General features: G+C 37.9%; 1 protein-coding gene across 6 annotated transcripts in view; it reads right to left on the reverse strand.

Annotated features, from left to right (window-relative positions):
• The window catches only part of SESTD1 (SEC14 and spectrin domain containing 1), a 143,452-nt gene extending 119,123 nt beyond the window's left edge, over positions 1-24,329 (reverse strand). For 2 of the 6 annotated variants that reach the window (XM_001377461.5, XM_007494451.3), the window contains exon 1: positions 23,966-24,329. The gene's annotated coding sequence lies outside the window, so the exon portion shown is untranslated. Of the gene's footprint in view, positions 1-2,910; positions 2,989-23,965 lie in introns of all 6 variants that reach the window. The other 4 variants (XM_056794083.1, XM_056794082.1, XM_007494452.3 and 1 more) reach the window with 4 other exon arrangements.
• Positions 24,330-25,096: the final 767 nt, after the last annotated feature.

Raw genomic sequence — 25,096 nt, forward strand, 5'->3', positions numbered from 1 at the left:
TAAAGTACAAATAAGAGGTATTCTCAAAGGGAAAGCAAATGAAAAAAGAGGACATCCAGAAAGATTTCTTATAGAAGACAGAATTCATGCTGAGTCTATAAAGAAGTCAGGGAAACTAAAAGGAAGATGTAAGGAAGAAGAAGAGAATTCTAGATCTGGGAGCCAGCTAGTGAAAAGGGATGGAGTTGGGAGATGGAAGGTCATATGTTCTCTTTTATCCAGTGCCACTGGTCTGCTGGTTATTCCACAAAAAGGCCTCCCTGACCATGACTCCCCCTACAATTCTCTCTCATTGTCTCCCCAGCCTGGAATAATCTCCCTTCTCCACTCAAAGACTACTGACATCCTTGACATCTTTTAAAAGTCTCACCTTCTAGAGGAAGCACTCCTTAACTCTCCTCTTTATCCTTTATATATTTTAATTTGTATATGTTTGCACGTTATCTTTCCATTAGATTACAAGAACCTTGACAACAAGGGCTGTCTTTTGCCTTTTTTGTATCCTCAGTGATTAGAACAGTGCCTGGCCCATAACAGGTACTTAATGTTTGTTTATTGATTGATCAATTTGTGAGGAACAGCAAGAAGAATAGTGTCACTGGATCACAGACTACATGGAAGGGAGTACAGAATAATATGAGGCAGAAGGTAGCAACTTCCAAATGGTTTTAAAAGTCAGAACATTTTATAATTGATCCTAGAGACAAGAGGAACACACAAGAATTTACATAGAAAAGCAAAGAAATGGTAAGACCTGAGCTTTTTTTTTAAAAGATCACTTTGACACCTTTGAAGCAGGGAAAACAACGAAAAGGCAACATTCCAGAATGAGGCGATAAGGGCTGGTAGCCAGCTAGCAACTGTGGGAGTTATTGGACATTATGCTAGAGATGCTGTCAAGGCAAAAGCAAAAGGGTTCATCAAGAGACTGGAAATGTGGAAAGAGAGAATAAGGAATCCAGAATGATACTCAATGTAGGTGACTAAAGGACAGCTAGGTAAAAAGCAGTGGATAGGTGCTCTAAGTTCAAATCCAGCATCAGACACTAGCTGTGTGACCCTGAGGCAACTTACTAGTTACCTCAGTTTCTTTATCTGTAAAATGAGCTGGAGAAGGAAATGGCAAACCACTCCACTATCTTTGCCAAGAAAACCCCAAATGAGGTCCCAAGGAGTCAGATAGGACTGAAACAACTAACTAGGCGACTAAGGGAATGATATCATCCTTAACAATGGAGTTTTAAAGTGTGAATGGTTTCAGGAGAAAGATATGAGATAACTACAGAATATCCAGGTTGAAGAAGGAAAAGTAATAAATATATGTATATGTATGTGTGTATATATATACATATATAGCACCTTCTATGTAGTAGGCACTATGCCATATGCTTTAATAATATTAATAGAAGTGAAAGGGTGACTTTTTCAATATACTTTACCATGAAACAGAGGAGAGATAAAGGACAATTGCTACCAAGGATGGGAGAGTCATGTAAGAGGTTTTTGTTTCTGTTTTTGTTGGGATCCATGAATATGTTTATAGATAGCAAGGAAGCAGCCAGTGAAAAGGACAAGACAGAAGATTAGTGACAGTAGGGATGATAGAGAGGGAAATCTGCAGCAAAAGACAGGATGCAATGGGATCATTGGTTGCACAGAGAGGGGTTTGCCTTGTCAAAATGGCCCACTTCTTTTTGTGAGACAGCAGCATAGCAGATAGTAAAGAAACACATCTCAATGATTGGAGATAGGGAGGTGGAGAGAAGCTCAACTCAAAAGTCTCAGTTTTTTCAATAAAGAGCAACTCAAGGAACTAAGGGGGTGGGAGAAGAGGAAGCTTTGAGAGGCTTGAGGATAATGAATTGATTAAGGAAATATAAAAGGATTGCCTTTCCGGGCAGTGAGGGTAAAATTGAAATTAGGCAACATAAATCTGTAGTGGATCCAGTTAGTATACAGACATGTTTTTTTTCTAGTTCCATTCAGTAGCATATAAACAGGAACAAAGTTAAAATCCTAAAAGTCCCTAAAACTTTTTTTGACTAACTGTGAAGGTTAAGTTGCTTTATCATTTTTTTTAAGAGACTGAAAAAGTGGGCTTCAAGCTTCAGTACCTCAAGATTATCCTTAGAATAAGCAATGATTTCAATATTTTAAACCTCTCTTCCATACAAAACTCTAGATTTGTTGAGGTTTTTCTCCCAGGTATTTTGTTATGGGAGTTGGGAGGTAGAGTGAGCTGAGTGGAAAGGGAGACATCAGATTTTATTTCCACAGATAATTCTGATAAGAAAAAGAAAAACCAAAAAAGCCCAACCCTTCAGGAATAAATGGGTCAACTACTACAATCAAACTGTCAAAGTTTCCTCTCTATTCTTAAAGCTAAATTGCAGTCTGGGAGTGAGGATATACTATAGTTTATGTTTCAAAGTACCCAAATCCTCTCCTCAACTTTACTGGTAAATTGAGTTTCAGAAGAGAAAGATAAACTGAGAGTTAACATGGTAACTTTCTTTTTAACTTTACCTAGGCTAAGCTATTTCCTAAAGAGTCAGAAGAGAATAATATAAATGTATAAGTTTCTATTAGCTGGATCTTCACAAACACACACTGAATAGTATGTAAGAAAAAAGTAACTAGATGGTTTGATGGAAACAGTGCTAGGTCTGGGAAAGGAAGGTACTGGATTCAATCTGACCTCAAATATATCCTAGTTGTGTGACCCTGGGCAAATCATTTAACCCCAATTGCCTACCTCTTACCACAATGAGGGTGAGGGGAAGGGAAGAAAGGAAGAAAAGAAGAGAGGAAGAAAGGGAAGGAGTAACTGATGAAGGAGGATAATATGGCTCGACCTGAGTTGGAAGACTTGAATTTAAATCTCTGTATGACCTTAGGAAAATCACTTACCATCTCTGAGTCTGTTTCTCCTCAGTTGTAAAATTGAAATAAAAATAATATCTGTGCTTTCTACCTCACAGAGTTACTCTAAGGAGGAAATGAAAAGAGAAAATAAATGTCAAATGTTGTATAAACCTTAAAACACTGTGTAAATCTCTTGTCTTATACTTTAAGGGTGTGCACATTTTGACCTGTAGATTCTCCATCTGCTGAGGCAAAATACAATTTATAAATAAACTGATGCATCTGATGAAAAATTCATTCCCCTGGGGCCAACATGAAGATTCACCTATCCCAAGCTCAGCTCAGCTACACAGTCACTAATGAGCCTGAACCTTGGCAGCTTGGTAGAACTTTCCAGAGCTTACACACTGCTAGCAAAGTCTTTAAGGATTCCAGATGACTTTCAACACCACATTGAAATACAGGGATTCAAATTTTAGTGGAAAATATAAATGCTAACTAAAAACAACAACAGCAGCAAATGGTCCTACTCTGCTACCTCAAATAAGATTTGAGCCAACCTCAAGACCTACATAGTCAAATCAAACTAGAAAGGCATCAAGAATGGATTCAGAAATAGATTGTATGTCTATTTTTCTAAATCTGGCCTTATTAAATTTGGTGAGATGCCTCACCAGGGGACTGTCCATCAGGTTATGATTGTTTTTTGCCCATAGCAAAACCATTAAACCATTTACTAAAGTGTGAAAGGGTTGCAATAAGCAATAAAACATTAGAAGCTTGAAGAATAAAGTATATAAAGCTTAAAGATTCAAAAAGATTAACATTACAGAACATCTTAGCCTTCAGATACTTTTAAAAAACTTATATATCCTAGGGGTAGCTAAGTAACTCAGTGGCTAGAGACAAGACTGGAGATGGGAAGTCTTGGGTTCAAATTTGCAGACACTTCCTAGATGTATGGGAAAACTCAGTTGCATTACTCTATGTAAGTTAATCCCTTAGAGCTCTTCTGCCTTGGAACTAATACTTAGCATCAATTCTAAAGATAAGAAGGTAAAAAAAAAAACTTTACATCCCTTATTCCTCATCATGAGCACTAAACTCAACACCAGATTCACAGTTCCCAAAAAATATTACAGGCTCTCTCCTCCACTTTAGTCACAGTACTATTTGCCTTTCCTTATACCTGAAATGTTCTCCCACACATTCTACCACAGGAAACACCATTTATCCTTTAAGGCCCAGTTTAAATGCTACATCTTCCAAAGCAACCTTCTTGATCTCCTCAGCCAGAGATGGTTCTGTTTTTCAATTATCCTAACATTTTCTGCATCTCCCAGGTACTTGAATACTCTATTTATTGGTGTACATATTTTATTTCCCAACAGAAACTATACTTTTATCTCTTATGTCCTATACAGTTATTTGTTTATGTTTATTAAATTGCCTGTCAAGGCAAATATCTCCTTCCCTCTAAAATTTACTTGGAGTTATAAATTTTAGAACAATTTTTTAAAATTTTGATAAATTCTCACTCTTTACAAGATGGAAGAAACATAGCTACACAATTGTTTCATATCAAAACAACTTGAGAATTTAATAGTGTATAAACTCAAAATGAATTGAGTGTGATATGTCAGACAAGAAAAGCATGTGAGAAGTCTCAATTCCACTGTACATCTGGACCTGGTACTCCAAATGCCATCTGGATCTGGGTACAACATTTAGGGATGGACAATGATAAACTGTAGCAAGTCCAAAAGAAAATGAGTAGGAAGCAGAAAGGCCTAAAGTCATCCCATGTTGGAAATCACTGAAAGATCTTGGGAAATATATATATACAGTCTGAGGGGGAGGACATGGAAAGAGGTCACTGGAAACAGGCATCTTAAATGTGAGATATGAGAGATAACAAGATTGGTGAACTCTCATAGGTCCCCTGAAACGCAGTAGAAATAGGCCACATTCTAGCCTAAACCCCATTTCCCCATGTCCACATCAGCGTGACATGAGAGGAACACAAAGATAAGTGAACACTGTAAATTTAGGGTTTGGAGGAGAAGGTCTGATTTATGATAGGGACTAAGATAAAAGGAGCCTGCATTCTCCCCTACTTTTGTACTTGCTTGCTGGCTGCAACTCTGGCTCGTGAGTATCCATTCTCACAAGGATGAAATAAAAGTCTTTTCCGAATTAACCCAGAGTAGGTAGTCATAAGTATTTGAAGAGCAGCCATATAGAAGAGTTCATTTGTACTGCTTGGGCTCACAAGTCAGAACTAGTACCAAAAAGGTCGAGGTTTCAGAGAGGCACATTTAGATGTGATGTAAGAAAAAAACTTTCTAACAAACAGAATCACCTAATGGGATGCTTCAGCAGACTGATAAAAGAGTTTAGTTTCACTAAAGCTTTTAAAGCAAAGCTGGATGATCCCTGTAATAGAGAGAAAAGGAGAGGGGACTTAAAAGATGCTAGGACCAGAAAATCAGCTGTTGTTGGGGACTAATTTCTGGGTAGCATCTTCCCTCTTCTCCACTAGGCTGGACAACTTTAATGGAGTCAACCCTTCCCAGCCTTCTTCTTCTTTGATTTTAAAATCCTCCCTTCTATTACACAAACTTAAGAGACAGTTCTTCTGTAATCTATCTAATTTATTGAGAGAGAGAGAGAGAGAGAGAGAGAGAGAGAGAGAGAGAGAGAGAGAGAGAGAGAGAGAGAAAGAGAGTAAGTGTGTAGAGGGACCAAGAGACCCTGCCAACTATTCTCTATGGCTACTTTTTTGATGGTGGGATCAAAATTGTCTTTCAAGGGATATAGTTGCCCTCAGAGAAATTGTGATCCAGGGTGATCTTCAGTTTAGGGCAAAACAATTTCTTCAGCTCAGCCAGGCAAAAAGGGCATTAGAAGAAATAATCTAACCAGCTCTTTCCAGAGTCTTAGGTAAGAGTCTGACCAAAATCTCTCTCTGGACAACAGTTTCCCCTTTTTTGAATCTTCCATGGAATTCTCCCTTCCCCTACCAGCTGAATGTTCCATTGCCCCTCCAGACACCTTTTCTTCAATCTGTGCAGGTCTCCCTTGTTCTTGGCAAATTCCTTGTTTACATCCCATGACCAGAATGTGGTAGAGGGAATTCTTATTCAAGTACTGATTAGAAGAGATGGCCTCCAAGGTCCCTTTTAAAACTCAAAAGTTTGTCATTCTAAAGGTTAAGACCTAAATCTGGGAAGCAGCTAGGTAGCACAGTGGATAGAGCACTAGGACTAGAGTTAGGGAGATCTGAGTTTATGAAAACTGAACCTTAGACACAAATTAAGTTGTGTGACCCTAGACATATCATTTAACCCTATTCCCCTCAGTTTCCTCATCTACAAAATGAGCTGGAGAAGGAAATGGAAAACCACACCAGTATCTTTGCCAAGAAAACCCCTATTGGGATCACAAAGAATTGGACACAATTAAGGCCATCGAACAAGTAAACAACAATAAATCCACATTTTTGAATTCTAAAGGAAAAATGTGAACCAAAACAAGGTACAACTTTATAAGTAGCATACACCTTTGTGGAAAATCCACAAATGTGAGGAGCCTGAGGTGACAACCTTGTGGTCATACATGGGAAGATACTCAAGAAAGACAGTCTCATAGTAGTGATCAAATCAAATTGGAAACATATCATTTTCTAGAATCTATGTTAGGATACCTGTTTCCTTTCCTGACTAAATTTTTTTTTATTTTTTTGTCTCGTATATGCCAATGCCACTGCACCATAAATTTGTACTTCTAAACTTTGAGTTTTCCTTTTGTATATGGCCCTTCCTTATTTGTTACCTAGCACTACATTTTCTAATGATGGTACTATCGTTAATTCCTCCAGACCATACTCAGCTATCCTGCAAACACTGTAGTTCATGCTTTAGAGGGTTCTCAATTATAGCTCCAGGCCTGGCTTGGTTATGGCCCAAGCCCTTGTAAAAATAATAAATTTACTTATTATATCTAAACTAATAAAACAATACTTATTTTCTAATGTCATCCTTATACCCTTGCCCCAGACCTGGAAGGATTAGGAGCACAATAAAACACCCCTTAGAAGACAGAAGTGACTGTTATTTTGTTCTTGATTCTGACCAACAAGGATGGTAGATAAAGTGAAAAGTACAACCTTGGATGAAAGTGACCTTGGCATCTTAGATTTTCCAACCGCCAAGGAAGGGAATGAGATATATGTGATATATAATGTGACAAGTACCCAACAACTCTAGAAGAGAACATTTTTTAAAGTTCAGAGAACCTTGACCATATAGTCCAAGTATCCAAATGAGAAACTGAGTAAAGAGTAAAATTCTAACAGCAAAATCACAACTAAGCTCTTTGAGAGATAAGGGAAATTCATTTAAAGACATAGCTTCCAGGGAGTTCTCAGATGACCTCAGATTTTAAAAGAATATCTAGAAAAGAAGGAAGCAAGGGCACATAACTAAGGGCAAACATAAAAGTGTATTCTAGTCTTATATTAATAGTAACAGGAGAACGAAACATAGAAATGCCTTGGGCTTACAAAAAAAAAATCTATAAAAAACAAAAAAGCTTTTGTAGTTAGGTTAGGGGCAAAAATAACAAGGAAGCAGAGTCAGAGATTAAGATAGGCAAACTGCAACAAGGGACAGTTTAATATTACTTTTGATAAATGCACATATTTTTACTGTCAGAAAATTCAATTCACTATTGCACAAAGGTATTATTGTGTGATAAGTCAAATCAAATGTGTTAAAGTCTCCAAAGCTCCAATGGATAATAACAAACTGGAGGCACCATATTAAAGTCTCAAAGTATACAATGACTTGATTTGGCTGTACATTTAAGATCTCTTGGAATTCTAAGAATCTATGATCCTATGAATGAAATGTACTTAAACAAAAATAGAAAAAATACTTTTAAATGTCTAGGATATGGTATGATATTTTACTGTGATTCATTTGCAAATCACAGGTTACCATATAATACAATATGCATAAGACAGCTTGAACATTTGTAAAAAATTAGAAGTTATGATAAAAACCCATGTTTTATCTGAAAACAAACTAACATGGTATTAGGATATATGTTTTGGATTACTACTTGTTATTTGAATTTTCTTTGAATGATTTTTAAAGGTTTTTCTTCCCCAGATCATCAAATAATACCAAAGTATGTCAAATGAATATAAGAAAATATCTTTTGTTCTACTAAACTAAGCAATAAACACAAAAAAGAACCCTTCATCTTGCTTGACAAGAAAGGCAAGATTTTTTCTACTCTAACACAACAAGGACCCACTCATCATTCCCTCAGTCCTGCCAAAGCTTTAATGTTAGGCTAATTTTCCATTTCAACTTTGAGCCCTCTATTGGACAGAATAAGGAATATATATACATATATACATAAACATATACATATACACACTTAAAATAATCAAGTAGACCTGTGAATTCATAAGTTTAGGTGTTCCACTGAGTAATGCCTTATAACCCATCCATTCTTGCTAAGAGTTTGTGACTTCTGTCATGTTCCAAAAGTTTGTTCGCCACAGAGGGTCTATCTACCCAGTGTTTCCCACATATTAAGAATATACCAGAAGAATACTCAAGATTCTCTATATATTATTTTCCTCACTCCTTCCACCAGGCTAGCTCAACTTCTTTTTTGCTCATATCATCCCCTGATGATATCCTTTACTCAAATAAATTTAACAAGCACTTATTAACTACCTACTATATGCCAGCATCATGCTAGGCACTACTGAAGACCATTGGAACAAATTGTTCTCATTCTCCCTTTCTGTGGGGAAAATGCCCAGGGCAGACACCTCCCCTGATTCACAGACAGTATGAGGCCTGTCAGTTATCCTCAACCTAAAATGAGTCCATCATCAGCCAAGATAGTTTACTGGGGTATGGCCACTGAGTATGCTACAGCTTCTTGGAGCCACAAATGACAGCTGGGTGACAGCCCTGATTCGGAAATCCCTAGTCTTCCCTTAACACCTGTGAGATTTAAAATGGTTGAGGTCTTAAACTGTAGTGAGTTAAAATGGTGGAAGATATAAATTGTGATAGATATAAGAGAGGGTGAGTAAATTTGACCGCAGAAATATGATTCACTACAGTGTCTTGGTTTTTAAAATCAAATATAAGGTGGTCGCCAGGGAAATATTCCCAATTATTCAAATACCCAAGTCAACTGGGTTTTATAGAGATTTTTAATTAATAATATAATGAGGAATTAGAGAAAGAGAGAAAGAGTAGGAAAGGAATAAGTATGAAGGGCCTCAAGCCAATATGGCCTAGACCTGAGTCTTAAGAGAGAGAATCAGTCAGTCAGTCTTTTAACACTCACCACAAGGTCTGCCTAAACAAGGATTCTAGTGACACCAGGCCAGCTCCATCTCAGCTGACTTCACCAGAGAGCCTTCCAGCCAGAGACTGTTCCAAAAGGCCTCTCTCAAGAGATTCTTCCCAAGCGGTCCTCATCAGAGATCCTCCAAAAGGCTTTCTCCAAAAGGATCTCCCTCAAGAGATTCTGCTTTTTCTTATATAGGGATTTTTCTCCCATGTCACCTCCCCTAAGTCCCTACATCTACCAATCACTGTAGACACTTTCCAAAGGACTGCCCATCTGAATTCCTGCTAAGTCAACCAATCTCCTCAGTAAGTCTGAACCAGTGAAAACACAGCTGAGTCAACTAATCTCATTAAGACAAAACTTGCCCAACCCTTTTAGGTACCTAGCATCTCATTGTATCAATTCTAAAAACAGGCCTGGCTCAAAGAACTCCTTGCCCCACCATAAGCATGGGTCCAAGTACTTTCATTGTTTAGCAAGGAGTTTTCTCCCCTAAAGCAGTCTTAAGTACAGGTGGAGTAGAGGCCCTCCCATTTCTGATCCTGGCAAGTTCTCACATCAAAATGGGGAATGTTTCTCAGTAGGGAATTTGTTCCAATTAAGAATTCCCCGAATTTTTAACATTCACAAGTCTGAGAGATTTCAAGATTTACACACCCAGAACAGGGTCTTCCAAAGTCCTCTGTTTGTTACATGTTGCAACCAGCTCACTCCACTATGCTTTCCACTCTATTGCCTTCTCTGGAACATTAAATTTCTGTTCTCTAGAGACTGCAGTGTTGCATGACTCACAGTGGTATAACACCCACAGACAGACCTTTTCTTCTAGAAGTCTGGGAGTCATTAAAGGAGTTCTTTAATTTCCTGAAGGTAATCTAATCTACTCTCCTCTTTTTTTAATTTTGTGTATAATTCCATTCTTCATTTGTACTATCTGACCTAGCTTTATCTCCTGACATAACTATAAATTGTCCATTTAATTGTATGCCATAATCTAACCCAGTGGTGTCAGTGTCAAATGCTAACATTTAGCATTGTACAGGATATTAGGATTGTTTATTGATTAATTATTGATTGATAAATAGAAATGGATCCCTACAGGTCTACATACTAACATAGAAAAGCACATGGCAACATTATTCTGTAGTGTTTTTTTGTTTATTTTGTTAAACATTTCCTAGTTACATTTTAATCAGGTTCTCACTCTAGAGATTTGCCAAAGTGAGTTTGATACCTTTAATCTGGGTAATATATGATCATCTTCTCCTTGGATTTTACTGTATGGATAGATGGGTCAAATTCTTATGCCTGTGAAATGTTACAAATCATTAGAAATAGAAAAATCTTGATAAGATAACTAGAAATTAGGGATTAATTTTATTTGACTACAACTGTACTGCTAATTTTCAAGCTACAAAGTTATTTTTGTAAAGAAACAATTTTGCAAAGAAATTAATTTTACTCAGCATTAAAATGTAGTTCTTTCATGCTACAATATTATAAAAAATTCCTATTTTTTCCCTTAAAGCATATAAGGTAATTTTTATCATTTATACTTCCAATAGTGCAGAAAGTTATTTAGATACAAAAGTTCTGGTTGTTTTAAGACTGCAAATTTCACAACCATAGAGAAAATCTTTCAAAATGTAAAAGAAATAAGGTGATTTAGGATTACACAATCCATTAAATGTAACTGAAAATTGTCAATTTAGTCTAACCCCCTTCATCTTATCAATAAGAACACTGAAAGTCAGAGAAGTTAAGTAACCTGCTACCTATAAAAGGTAAAGTAAACCTGCTAACTATAAAAGGTAAATATCAGTCAAATCCTATAATTCTATCATATTTCAATCATAGAATCCCACAGGCAAGAGGAATTTCAATTATCCCTACCTTGGCTTTGTAACTGTGAAAACAAAACCTAAAACCAAACCATCAAAGACAAGTGATCTAAAGAGATTCTAGGAAAGAAATGGCACACTTTTCCTCTGTTGGCTATTTTAGTTTTAAAGGGCCAAGGCAGTTTTATTAATGTTATCTCTATTTTTATTCATCTTGACCACTTCATCTAGTTTTTCTCTTCACTCTGCATTCTTTTGTCTCCTGCACTACTTTCTCTTCTTCCAATTATTAGGTTAAATATTAACACTCAATGCCAAGTCTCAAACCCAAGTCTCCTGAGTCCAATATTAATATTATACTTCCTCTTTTGCTGTATTCATGCCTTCTAGAAGTCAATCAAGAAGAAGCATAACTTAAAATTTTATAGGATTTTAACACTTTATAAATCAATATTCCTATGAGGTTGGGAATGCAAAAACTGAGGCACTGAGAGGATAAGAGATTGCTGAGGTTCAAATGGGATTAAAAATAGGTAAATTACCATATAAATCAATTATTATTACTATACTCTCATCATTGTCATTATTATAATTTTCTCCTGCAAAAAAAGGCAAAATTCTATACTACTGAAAATGGCAACACTACCTTTTATTTCCCCACCAGGCATATAAAATCCTAGGTTCACTGGATCTTGCTGAATCAGGATGCTCTGACTTCTCTCTCCCTTTTCCTTTATCCTACAACCATTTAGACAAAACTCTCACCGCTTTGTAACAACAGGAGGCATTAACACTTTATAGTCTACATGCTACTGGTGGATGATTAAATTATTTTCAGATTAATGAGAAAAGTATATCATCAAGGACAAGGCAAAATTATAAAGTAAGCAATTTGTCTTTAGCACACTTCTACCTACAAAGTTCAATAAATCCTCCACTTTTCTAGGTACATCCTATTCATTTGTCCAAATTGTTTATGAAGAACAAGCCGTCCAAAATCCCACACCACACTTCACAAATACCAGTCCTAGCCAAAGGAACCCAAGCTCTTTTTTTCTCTCTTCTTCACAAAAAAAAATCTACCTCTTTAACAAATTATTTCATTGAAGTAATAGGACAAGAATTATCACCAGATTAAAGCTATATACACAGAGAAATAAATATTAATGGGTTTAAATTCACACAAGTTGTACAGTATTTGGATTTTAGGAGACAAGTTAATTGGTTAACCAAAATTTATTTTTTTTAATTGGAGTAACATAGGAGAGATACTTTTGAACACAGATTATTTTTCTTTTGTGAGACAATGGAAACAACACAACCCAATTTATTTTTCTACCTTGGCTTTTACTGCCAGAAAATTTAGAGCTAAATTTATTGCCCAAAGTGGCATAATCTATTCAATTCAACCACCTGAGAGCATCAACTACTCTGTTTAATCATGTCTTGAAATACGGTTTAGTCTGTAAATTGCAGTATTTTCAGTAGTAAGGGTATGAACCTTAAATACAGAAAAAAATGCTTTCTATTATAGTTCAATCTCTCTCACATAACTCCTACTAAAGCACCAACCATCACTCCCCCCTTAGGACAGCAATTACCTTTGTGCACAGTATCTATCTGACCCCAAATAGAAGAAAAAAAGCCAAAGTTGTGGCAAGATTGTGAAATGTAGAGAATGCACTGGGCTAATAGTCTGGAAATAAGAGTATGCAACCTCTCTGGATCTCAGGTACCTCATCTGCAGAAGGAAGCAGTTAAGATTAGATAAAATCTAAAATGCTACAATTCCAGTTTGCTTTTGATGCCTGCTGATGGCCAGATCTATTTTCCCTCTTTCCCAGTCCACTGACTGCTAGCTTTATACCACCTATAGGATCTTGTCATCCTTTAACAACTGAAGCAGAGTGGGGTGATAGAAAGAGGATTGGCCTGGGAGTAAGAAAACCAAAGTTTGCATCTTGATGCCAATACTAAATATCTATATTACAAGAGGAAAATGACAGGGAACATGACAATCTTTCTGATTCAAAAAAATATGAATAATAGAGTAAGACATATTATTGCCTTTAGGGAATTTTCAATTTCCCCATATATCTGCATTATAAGCTGTACCTAATTTGGCAAAGAATAATTTTTGCAAAGCATTCTATACCACACTTAAAATAGATGATATCAATATACTATCCCAATTTTGCAGATTACAAAAGTGAAATTGAAAGACATGTAAATGACTTTGCCCAGTGTTACACACCAGCTAAGTGTCAGAGGAAGGACTGAAACACAGGCCTTTCCTGATGCAGAGTCCAGCACTTCTGTCAACTACAATGCTCTTTACAAGGTAAGGTGGGTTAGGGGAAATGATGACAATTTTTTTAAGTACCCTAGGCCTTCTACTGGAGCCCGTAAGTATACTATGTCCAATAGGGCTGGACTTGGAAGTGAGGTTCAAATGAGATTAAAAATAGGTAAATTACCATATAAATCAATTATCATTACTATACTCTCACCATTGTCTACAGTGGCTGTAGGCAAGTCACTTGAGTTTTTTGCATCAGTAAAATAGAGAAAAATAGCAAGGAACTCCCAAGGTTATTAAGAATATTCAATGAATTAATATGTGTAAAGCACTATATAAATGCTAGCTATTGTTATTAAATGTAAATTTACTTTAGTATCATTTCAGGGACTCGATCAAAAGAAATAGAAGCATTCTAGGGAGGTAAACACCTCCCTAACCCCAGTTCCTAGACTCTAATCTAACCCCTCCCCTTCCATTTCTGGTTTAATCTAAATTTAATCTAAATTAAGTCTTCCAATGCCGGGGATCTAGATCTAACCTCACTATGCCCTCTCCTCTGAGCCATCACCTTCATCGAATGGGATAGGGCTAGGAGGGAAGGACCTGCACAGTGATCTTGGTTTCAACCCTCTGAAAGCAGAGTCCTGGGTCTTTGGTCACCACCCAGAGTTGAGGATGCATGGAGCCCTCAAGGAAGGGGCTCAGGGCTGGAGACAGGGAACAGAAGGCAAGAATTTGCTCAAGGGAAAGAAGAGAAAGGGGCTGGGTGGGTATTAGAAACAAAGGAGAAAAAGGTTGCATTAGAGTGGTGGGTAAAATGAAAGTGAGGAGGTACCACACAGTTGAAAAGCAATCATTAAGTACTTGGGGGGGGGGGGTGGGGAATGAAAGAAAAAAATGAAATAGCCTTTATCCTTATAGGCAAAAGGAGAACCTCAACAGCTGGAAAATAAGTTGCTATAAGGTTAAAAGGGATTTCTAAATTCACAACTATCCCACACAGACCCGAAGCTATCTCCCTATTTTTTAGGTATTCATGACTTCCTCACACTCCTTAGTAGATTTCCATTCTCTGGTCCCTTGCCTACATACTCTATCCCTTTAGGCTGGGCTCTTTCCTCCCTAATCAAGCAAATGCATTCCTATAGCAAAGGTGGCTTTTTGAGGCCAGACTTTCCACTCCATGCCTTTACTCCAAGTCAAGTCCCGACTAGCTCCCAAAGTAAGCTTTTCCCTACCCCATAACCCCTAATACTAGTCAAACAAAGCTAAAAGCCACAAAAAGAACCAAAGGAATCACTTAATCCACCTGAGGTCAACAAAACACAGGCTGGCTCCATTTGGCCTCCTTCCCCCTCAGGGGAAAGTTCTAAAGTCTACTCCTTTTTCCCAAATTACATACATAGATTCCCCAAGCATAGCAAAATAACAATATAAAAACTCACTGCTCCATCTCTCAAATAAGAGAACTTCTAGTTAGTAAGTCAAAAAACATTTATTAAGGGTCTACCACCATGCTACCATTACACAAAAAAGCAAAAGGCAAGCCCTGCCCTCAAGAAACTGACAATCTAATGAAGAAGACAACACAAAATCAACTATATACAATTTATATACAAGATTAATTGCAAATAATCAACAAGGGGAAAACACTAGAACAGAAGTGCAGGGCCAATGTTTAGTCATTTAAATGGTATGACTCTTAGTGATACCATAGGCCAGTGTTGGAGAACCTTTTAGAACAGAGTGCCAGGTGCCACCCCCTAGTCCAAGTGCCACACCCCCCCCCACTGAGTGCTGCATCTTGCCCCCCCACCCCTTACCCCAGACAGGGGAGGGAGGAAGCACTCCCATTGCACTGCTGGGTAGAGGGACAGGAGATGAATGATGCATGTGGAGAGGGGGAGGAGAATGGCCTAAGGGCTCACTCCCCTTAAGCTTTGTGCCATGCTGTGAGCTATGTCCCCCTCAAACCTAGCTCCTCTCCAACCCCACAGCAGGAATCACCTTCTCCACAGATTCAACAGGCTGTTGTTTGAGCCTCCCCCTCACAAACCCCAGTGCCTTACCCCAGACAGGAGAGGGAGGAAGCACTCCCATTGGACTGATGGGGTTAAATAATCTGTCTGTAAGTCATTTCAATAAGGAGGCACGTCATCCTTATCATGATTAGAGAGGGAATGCAGTATAGTGTAAAATGCTGGATTTGAAGTCAAGAGAAATTCCAGACACTTAGTAGCTACCTGGCAACAGCAAGTTCCTTAACTTCTCTAAACATTAGTACCCTTATTTCCTTATTTGAAAAATGAATATAATGGCCCTTATCTCACATAATGGTTATAGTGATCAATGAGATAAATGTACAGGATAGACCAAAGAAATGTGAGTTATTATCAACAATGGAATCAGAAAAAAACTATCAGCCGTACAGCTAATTATGGGCACTAGGGAACAAATTGAGAAAAGGAAAGATTAAAAAAATTGAATTTGCTGTGTAAAAGTAATACAAATTATAGTCATTTATGTGAACTGCCTAACTGCAACGGAAAGCAATAACGATCATGTAGATCTAAGGATCACAAACGTAGAATCTGATTATCTAATCCAACCAACTCATTTTACAGATGAAGAATCCAAGCTCCAAAGAATATCAGTAACCTACCTAAAGTAACACAGATTAGCTAGGATGGTTAGTATTTGAACTAAGATCTTGTAACATGGTATCTATCTCTACTATATCATAATGACCCTTCATTAAATGTTTAAGTTTAATTTTGTATCAGGTTTTCATTAATTACAGCAGTAAAGTCTATGCAAGTTCTGAGTCTCCATTTGGTTGTTCATTTAATATGGTTTACACTAAAAGATTTCCAGAATGTAGTGGGTGTTAGTTTGCAAACTAAATATTTTGTATTTTACCCTAGAAACAACAGGGAATCAATGATGATTTTTTTTGGTATGAAAATGACATGAACAGATCTATTTAAGGAATATCAATATGGCTGCTGTATGAAGGACCAATAAGAGAGAAGACAAGAGTAACTGAGAGGCTATGGCAACAATCTAAATGAGAGGTGATGAAGGCCTAAACTAAGATAGAAGCCACATGAATAGAGAAGAGATTAGAGAAATTGTGTAGAAGTAAAAGCAATAAAACTTAACAAATAATGGTGGATTGAGGGTGAGAGAAAAGTCAAAAAAGATTGCAAGGATAGAAATTTGGGTGGTCATGATGTCAACAAATAAGGAATTTGGAGAAAGGATAGGTTTTGGAAAATACAGTTCTGTTTCAAACAGATTGAGTTTGGGGTGCCTATTGAACATCTAAATGGATATATCTACCAGGCAGTTTGTAACTGGAAGTGAGGAAAGAGATTAAGGCTGAATATATAACTGTCATCTACAGAGATAAGAATATCTAGAGAAAAGGTCTTCAGATAGGCCCATACTTGTTCAAGGGAGCAAGGATGTTTCTCAAACTCAATGTTCCAATCAAATTAGCCTACTTGCTATTTTCCATACACTGGCATTTCATATCCCCTAACTGTTCCTTTGGACAGACTGTCCCTCGATGGCTCTCCCTGCCTCAATTCTACCTCTTGGAATCCCTACTTCCCTGAAAAGTTTAATTCAAATGACATCTCCTACATGATGTCTTTCCTGATGTTTCCAGTTGTTGGTATTCTCCACAACTCAAATACACACAGAACACACCCCAAAAGTGCTTTTTACTTTGTACATATTTTGTAATTATGTATGTATATACATCCCGATCCTGATCCCCTTCCCCTTCCCCTTCCTCTCAGTAGGAAGTAAGTTCTTTCAGGGCATATCATCTAGCATATGGTAGATGTTCAACAAATACTTTTCAAACAACTCCCTGCATTTCAAAAGCTGAAGACTTGGCATTTCACTTCTGAAAGGGAAAAACCTTTGCCTGGTTTCCCTGTTTCTACTACTGCCCTGGTCTCATATGGTCCAGAAGAAAAGAAAAAGAGACAGGGCTCTGAATCTAAGGCTCTGGGCCCAAATCCCACCTCTGTCAGTGGCTATATATGTCATCTTGAAGAAGTCATTTATTTTCTATTGGTCTCTGTAAAATGAGCAGGATGGGTGAGATGGCCTATTGAGAAATTTCTGATTCTAATCTATGACCCTATTATCTGTTTTCTAAGTACAGTTTTCATCTTACTGTAATTAAGAGCCTAACACAATGATTTTCAACTGAATAGTATCAAAATTATTATTCAAAGTCCACCTTCTCCCCACTTCAGGTGGTCTGGTTATCTCAATCATCAACATCTTATCTTTTAACCCTAATCTTGAGAGAGATGAAGAACACAAATTGGAAATAGAAAGGACTGAAAGATGTGAGCAGAGGCAAAGATGAAAGATTTTCAAATCACAAATAGGAAAACAGGGGCTTAGCCAGAATAGAGGGACCATATTAGGAAGTCAAGGATAGATCAGTTTGGAAAGGCAGATAAGATCAAATAAATGTCAGGCTGAGTTATCTGGATTAATGTAATAGACCAAGGGAATACCTTCAAGTTCATAAGCAGAGAAATATGACTGAAGCAAAACTTGAAAACAATTATTCACACAGTTAGCTGTGAATGAAGAAAAACTAAAACAAAAGTAGACTAGTAGAGTGATTGTTAACATTCTTATAACCCACCATCATGACTAGAGATAGATCCAAATGGTGACAGAGTACCAGGTCTGAAGTCAGGAAGTCTTAAGTTCAAATTTTGCCTCAGAAGCTGCCTCATTTACAAAGCTGTGTGCCACTAGGCAAGTCACTTAAGCCTCTTCTCTTCAGTTTCAACCATAAAGTAAATTGAGCTGGAGAAGGGCATGGCAAACTATTCCAATATCTTTGCCAAGAAAACCTTAAATGGGGATATCAAGAATCAGGCACAACTGCAACGACCAGAACAACTTTAACATGAACTACACAGGAATATTTAAACAAGGCTGTGTAAATACTTGCAATAGAAAGCTAGAAGAGTGAAAAATAATTATAAATAACACCGAAGTGTTAAGCCTTGAGTATTAGGAAATTGGCTGATAAATGCCACTTTTTACATCATTTCACACTTGTGAAGCTCTTTTTTTAAAAAAAAACCCAACCATAAGGTTTTACAGGTTATTTTCATTAAATTTCATTTGATTAGATTTGGCCTAATGTTTTAACTGGTCATGATCTTTTGAGATCCTGAATCTGTCATCTAATATGTTTGCTATCCTTCCCAACTTTGTGCAGTCTACAAATTCTATAAGCATGTCACCTTTACTTTTACAGTAAACAACACAAGACCACTGATAGAAGGGGGGAGGAGAGCAGATTAAAGATCTACTTCCAAACTGGCACTGAAATATCTATTAATAATTATTCTTCCTGTCTAGCCATTTAACCAGTTCTGAAGCCACTTAATCATATCTAGTCTCCATATCTTGTCCATACAAAATGGAGTTACCTGTTCATTTCAACAAATAACTATTAAGTGTCTATTATGCCAGAGGCAACATGCTAAAAACAGTGGAAAAAATATATAGTTTCTGTATTCACTAAGTTTACAGGTTACTGTTTTAAAAACCGCTATAGCTAAAAAAAATGCAATACCCAATGACCAACATTCTGGTGGTGAGCCTTTTAAAACCTAGCAAGGTTAGTTAATGGATGAGAGTCACTAGAAGCTTTTTGAATTCAACAGGACCTAATGAGGCTTGTGCTCTGGTGTCACATTTGAAAACTCATTTCCACTGTAGCACATGGCATATGGACTTGGTCTACACTGTATTAATTTGCTAGTCCTACTATATTAAGACATGCTTCTATTGTTGTTGCTTCTATGGACATTGAGTATTCTTTTTAAGGCACAACCACATCTTCAGATCCTTAAGGAAGACCTAATAATTCAAGCATTAAAAAATATGGAATATGACATACCTCTCATTATAATTTATCTTTCACAAGAATCCTATCACATGTAGACTGAAATAAAACTGAATCATCAGGAAATATTCATAGGTTCTTAACATGGGGTCTATGGAACCCCAAGTTGTTCATGGATAAATTTCAGAGGATCCATAAACTTGTATGGAGAGAAATTTACATCTTTATTTTCACTAACCACTAACTAAAATTTCACATCTCCTCAAAATTTAACAGGATTCTGAGATGTTCATGGGTTTCCCCAGACAAAAGATTAAGAACCTCTGGTCTAAAACTTCTAGTCTATGGCTCAACAGTAATTTCATTTTTTAGGGTTTCATTTTTATCTTATGAACAAGGCATCCAAAGGCATGGAATCTATATTACTGGACCTTCCATAGCCAAAATAAAGCTTTACAAAACAACTGCTGTTACAATTCCTGTCAGAGGAAGAAAAGATTGTATGCAAACCCTTGGAGAATATAATCAATAGCTCTTTACTAACCAACTGGCAAAGGCAGGTTCATTTTTTTATGACTGCAGGTCCTGCATAAAACAATATATTGTAATGAAGATTGTTTTCCCCAGGACTTTACAGGATTCTGTAGACTCTGCAAATGGCTCACTGCAGGAGAACTGCACCTTCCAGCTGTCTACCAATGGTAAACAAACTTCTGCCAAACCAAACTTGTATTTTATTTCATAGTTACTATCTTCCTTCTCCTTTTTTACCACATTATTAGAACAAGCAACAAAGATTAAGGAATAAATTTCTTTGGGCACAAATCAAAAGAAATTACAACGGAATATTCTTGAACCCCAAAATGACTGTGCTTGTGTAAAGGCAACAGAATACAAAAAAAAAGTCTTATCAAAGTAACATAAAACAAGTAATGGAAACCAATTAAGTAAATAAGTATCATAGCAGCAGAAACTATATATACATAGAGCAAAAATCCAACAGTCATTACTCAAATTGAATTCAATCTGGCTTGTAAAACTTAAACTGACCTTTCACGTTCACCAATGCACATTTTCTTTCTTGGCCCCTCTCACTATTTGTTACATTCTAGACTAACAGAATATAATCTGCTTTTAGTCAGTAATTTTAAATTCCTCTGAAGAGGATCCCCACGACAATCTAAAAAAATCAAAAACAAGTTGTGTGTGTGTGTGTACCTGTTTTCCTTTTCCCTACCAACATCTAATATTCTTCTGGAGCAACCTGGTTTCCTTTATGTGCTAATAAATGTAACCAGCTTATATTTCATAACTATTTGAAATGTTCAAAAAATTCTAATCAATGTCTTTCAAAATGAGAATTTTACTTTACAGATAATGCTGAAACCTTGACCTTTTTTTCAAAATCTGTATACCATTCCCTCAAAAAAAAATTCTATTCTCAAGAGAGAATACTACATACTCCTTGAGGGCAAGTATTTTTTTTAATTTTCATAACTGTATCCTCAACATGTAACTCCCATTATGTGAACCTTGCATACAATCATCACTTAACTACTTATTGGATATGGATGGTATTGGATTATTGAATCTGTACTTGATCTTTTCAAAAGAGTAGAAACTAGATTTGTGCATGATTATGAAATGAACTATGTTTGTTTTGGGAAATGGTAGCCAAAAAAAAAAACCCACAAACCCTAACAGTTCCTAAAACAGTAGCATTTAAAATATATCTGTATATGTGTTTTAACAGGAAAAATCATGTTATTTTCCTAGAATGTAAAAATCTGAAATTTCATGATACCAGTTAGAAGAAAATGAGGCTTTAAAGTTTAGGGTAAAAAAAAAAATTAGGCTCTGATCTCTGCCCTTCATCTAAATTCTATTTGCCTATTTCTTCTTCATATATAAAAATATGCCCTAAACATCTCTCTGGCATATTATGAAGACTTCTACACCGAAGAGATACTTAAATAGTTGCAGGTAATATGGGATCATAAGATGAAAGATGAATAAGCACGTCAGACGTCCTCTAGTTGAATCTCCTCAATTTATAGTTGAGGAAACTTAAACAGGGAAGTTAAATGTCTTGCCAGAATTACACAATTATTAAATGACCAAGTCAGAATTTGTACTGGGGTCTTCCTGACTCCTGCCACTAAAATGAAAGTTATCATTAATAAAAATAAAATCATTCAGTTTTAAGCTAATATTGAAGTGTACAAGAGAAGTGTTTTCAAATTGGGTTCATTTGGCTTAAAATGTCTTTAAAATCTCCCTGTTAGATTTAAGTTTCCTTAGGATCAGTGCAAAAGTTATAAAGACAGTGCTCACTTCAAAGAGTCCCTTAGTATTTGTGAAATGGGAATAGTGAGTTTAGTTGTCATTTGAACAGCAGTCATTTAGTTATCAGATATTTATGCAGTATGAATAATTATTTAAAATCCACAAAACGTTTAAGTACAAAGAGCACTGGTTCCAGAGTAGAGTTGCTGTCTTTTTAGTCCTATATCTAGTACTTAATACCAGTGCAATTTTGGGCAAGTGTAGTGACTGGAGAGAATACCAACATTGAAATAAGACTTGGATTCCAATTTATTCTGCAAGTTTACTGTACTCTGTGTGACCTTAAGCTAATCACCCAACCTCTCTGGACCTGTGGGTCTTTTAATTTATAAAGTGAAATCAGATTAAATATGATCTCTACTGTCCCTTCCAGTAATAAGTAATACAAACTAATTTAGAAGGTCCTCCATAAGTCTCTTCTAAGTTCTTCTAATTTCTCTTTCACTTACTCTAAAATGTCTCCCATTACTTCTAGATCTTGACTGTAAGTGACAAAGTTCAAAATGTGTGGCAACAATTAATTCACTTTCCTGTCTGTGCTTTTACAGGTGCTTGTTTTAAGGTTAATTTTAGCCTAAAAATTGTCTGAATAAACATTTATATGGCATAAACATGTGCTGCAAAAATTATTTCCTGGTATTCTGGGCACAAAAAGAAAATACCGTAAAGTTGAATAACTGTGTAACCATGTGCTTGCCACTTCCTTTGGGATTTTTGTATTTAGTCACAGGGCAAAAAACAGCTTTTATCCACTTAAAAGCATTCAGGTTTCCAGGTTCTAGAACAATAATGTATTTTACTGGGGGAATGAGGGGGAGTAGGTAACAAGGGTATATCTTCCTTTCATTTTGTATTGTTCTGTTCTAAAATGGAACTCTTGTAAAAGGCAGCTAGGTTTAAGAGTTTTTCTTGGTATGTTAATTTTCCTTTAAAAAAAATAAAGGTTTGTCCATCCAAAAAGAAAAAAAAGTTAATTTTCTTAACAGAAATGAAATTCCAGGACGCCAAATTTAAGGTGAGACCATAGTAGATATGCCTTAACAATCTGGTTGGTAATGAGAAAGAAAAGCTTAGAAAGTAAGTGACCTGTCAAATTCAAACTACAGTCACAGTAACTGGAGAATACACTGAACCTCAAGGAAATTGTGAAGGGGGGAAGGACACCAAAGCACCAATACCATTGTGACTTACATGGGCCCAGTCTTAAACAGAGCCAGTATTCTTCCACAAGAAAAACCAAAAAAGTAGAAAGGGGGAAGAGACATACATATATATGTATGTATAGTTCCCTCTCCCTCCCTTTTTATATATATATCACCTAAAATATTTTGGGTATATGCAATTTCACCATATGTATTTTTATATATAGGGGGAAGAAAGGATCTCCATATGGACATATAAAGATATATACACAAGGATATACATACACGCATATATACAGTAATATACCTTTAAATACTTTGAGCATATGCAATCTTATCTAAATATAAAAACAGATATAGATATCTATATTTGTCTACATCCAAATGTATCTCTATAAAGATCTATACATATATATCTGTATATATGGATATAGACAGATGGATATAGATATAGATGTTCTATATAAATATAGAAAACCTAAAATATATTGCATATACCCCAAATATTTTAAGCTATCTATCTATCCCTCTCTCTGACTTTTGCTCTAAAATCTTTTTTTTAATCCACACACCCAAACCCTGCTCCTCTTGCAGGATACCACCATCTTCTTCCCTTTTGTGGCTCTTCCAAACCAAATGGACCATCACATCATGCAGGCCCGGGGAGCAAGTTCCGGGGGGCTTGGGGGGGGGTGGGAGAGCCAGTGCCCCGTACAACCGCGCACACCCCCACCCCTCCAGCGCCGGTCCGGTAAATGGCAACACAAAGGAAAAGGAAAGCCCCAGGGCTGGGATGGGAGGGAAATCACCCCGGCTCGGGCATAGAAAAAAAAAAAGGGGGGGGGGGGTGTCAGACCTGTTACTCCCTGTCCCTCCCCCCTTTAGATTGGAATTTTTAAACTGTCTTTCCCCCCCAAAACCTCCTTTCCGGTTCTCTCGGTCTGGAAGCATAGCGCGTTAAGACAAACGGGGGTCCACAGCGGAGGGGGCTGCCCGGCGCTTTGTCTGAGACCCGGGCCAGGGCCGAGGAGGGAGCCAATCTTCTCCTACCCCGTGGAGGGGATCCTGGGCTCCGGTCCTGGCAACGCGTCCTCCTCCCCTCTGGAGCGGGCCGCGGGGCCTGCACGCTCCGGGGCCGGGGTCGGGGGCCGGGGCCGGGGCCGGACGGGGGAGGCACACTCACCTGGGCGGCTCCGGTGGCGGGCAGCTACGGAGCACTAGACTGAAGGACGCGGGGAAAGAGGGGAGGGAGGCGGGCGGGCCCAGGCGGGCGGCAGCGGCGGCGGAGGCTGCGGCTCCAGTCACTCCTGGCAATCGCTGTCCCAGCCCCTCCGTGCGTCAGGCTGGGGGCGGCGGCGGCGGCCCAGTGACCCACTTCACACCCCGCCCGCGCTCCCTCGTTTCCCCTCCCCCCACCACGGCACGCGGGCACGCGCTCAACCTTACACACCCCTTACCCCCAGGCACTGCTGCACCCCACCTCCGCCCTCCGACCCGGACCCGACCATCAAACCCGCTGTGAACACTAAGCACCCGGCCCCTCCCCCTTCCTTCTCTTCTGTGTGTGGCCCCAGGGATCGTGGGGAGGGGCCAAGAGAATTGGGGAGCCCCAAGGATTTGAGACTGTGTTAATGCAGAGGCCATCTCTAATCTGAAACCCTACAAACTACCCCAAATTCTAGTCCCTTTCCCAACCCCACTCCTATTGCCTCCCCCCTTCCCCAGCCAGGGACTATGTGTGGGAACCTTGGACAAGTCACCTCAAGTTCTTCATCTGTTTAAAAAAAAATGGGGTTGAGGAGCTGGCCTCCAAGTTCCCCTCCGTCTCTAAATCTGGTTGAAGCAACCTTTCTCTCTTCTTAAGCTCTTTGACTGGTGTCACTTATGAAGTCCCTCCTGCCAAGTTCATGGGACATCAGCGTCTACTGAGGTTGTAGACACTTTGAAAGCCTGGACTTCAGTGGGTTAATACTAAGTGGCTTGTGAGAGAAATGTATAGCACTGATACGATTGTTTGGGGCAGGAAAAGAAAGGCCTCTTCAACCCCTTCATTTCAGAGATGAGGAAACTGAGGCCCAGAGAGGGAAAGAAATGAGGATTTCTTTATTTCAGTGCTTTCTTTTCCGGAGGGATAGCCAAATCCTGGGCCACCAATATGTAATGGGGTTCTCTACCGGGAAATCTATCATAATTTCAGGGTCTGGACAGCCTTTCACCAGCTCCTAGTCCAGTCCTCACTGCATTATTAAAAGTTTTGAATATGAATTGTTGAATACCTTCTGAGTATCTCTGCTACCTCTGCTACGCCTCATCC

Source organism: Monodelphis domestica, chromosome 4, assembly GCF_027887165.1.
Source record: "Monodelphis domestica isolate mMonDom1 chromosome 4, mMonDom1.pri, whole genome shotgun sequence".
In the NCBI taxonomy this organism is placed as follows: domain Eukaryota; kingdom Metazoa; phylum Chordata; class Mammalia; order Didelphimorphia; family Didelphidae; genus Monodelphis; species Monodelphis domestica.